Below are 1,460 nucleotides of genomic sequence, written 5' to 3'. Positions count from 1 at the left end.
ATAATGAAGAGTCGAATATATTTTGGGAAGATTCACAAATTCCCGAAGAGGAACCGGAAGAAGAGGAACCGGAAGAAGAGGTTCTGGAGGAGAAAATATTAGGAACCCCAGAAAAACTGATAAATAAAAGAAAATCCTCAACCAATGGACCAAATTTAAAAATGGTCAATGGTGTTTCCCCCGAGGAAGGAAAATATTGGGAAAATTACCAATTTTCTGATGAATCGGATCCCGACGAGGATTCCGATGATGTTCTAGAAATTACCCCGACCCAATTTGAAAAGGCAAAAGAAAATAATAAGGGAAAAGGCATCAAAATAGAGAAACCTAATTCCAACCCCGATGACCTCTATGTTAACATGAAATATCCCGATGGGAAATACCGTCAACACCCGTATTTCTTAAATTTTAGCTATAACTCGGGAACATCTAAGCCACCAGGTTTTTCTAGACAATTTGTGAAAAGAACGGCTCGTATTAGGGGAGTACCATATATCCCCAGGATATTAGCGAAACAAACCAAGTCCGAAGAAGAAGAAACAAGTGAGTCGGAATAAAGAGTTGTAATCATGCGATGTAATATATGTAATATATTGTGCTTGTGCTTTTATGATATATGTAAAAATTGCTTGTATTGTTTGTTAAGTATCTTTTATGAATCTAACCCTCATCTATTTTTTACAGTATAAAAACACAAAATGGATGTTAAGGATAGACAACCAAAAATTTTAGAAGACCTACCCGGAGACATGATTGATGAAATCTTGTCTAGAGTCGGTCAGAAATCGTCGGCACAATTATTTACGGCAAAATTAGTTTGTAGAACATTTGAAGAACGTTCCAGGCATGCCTTAGTTTATAAAAGGCTTTCTTTTGAAAGATGGGGTATATCACATTGGGGAGACCTTAAGTTACACCGTGTTTTCTTTAAAGCGTTAAATGCAGGGAATTAAGGAATGCCTTAGTCTGGACTTCGACCATGTTTTTCTTTAAAAACGATTGCTTAACACTTTTTGTTGGAAACTACATATTGTATCCAAACAGTCCAGGTCAGACACACTAATGCACCTAACTCCCTACAACCAACGCTCTGATACCACTTGTAACGACCCGTCAAAATCGCTATTGACGCAGTACGTTATTCACTGGTTTCATTGCGAGGTATTGACCTCTATATGATACGTTTTGTAAACATTGCATTCTTTTGAAAAGGCACACCATAAATGAATATCTAAATTCAAGGTTTTTGACATCTGATGATTTCTACATATTGAAAATCACCGTAAATAATAGTTTACCATAATACACCCGTTGACAATGCAGTCAAAATAAGATACATGGTGATGCTTTTGTGAATGCAAAGTTTTCTCGAATAAAGCATGTATGACTCCATGCACATAACTTGTATAACGTATAAGCAAACAGCGGAAAACTTCTAGGAACCTGAGAATAAACATGCT

Source organism: Rutidosis leptorrhynchoides, chromosome 5, assembly GCF_046630445.1.
Source record: "Rutidosis leptorrhynchoides isolate AG116_Rl617_1_P2 chromosome 5, CSIRO_AGI_Rlap_v1, whole genome shotgun sequence".
Lineage (NCBI taxonomy): Eukaryota > Viridiplantae > Streptophyta > Magnoliopsida > Asterales > Asteraceae > Rutidosis > Rutidosis leptorrhynchoides.
The sequence above is the reverse complement of the archived record's forward strand: the minus strand, read 5'-3'. Positions refer to the sequence as shown.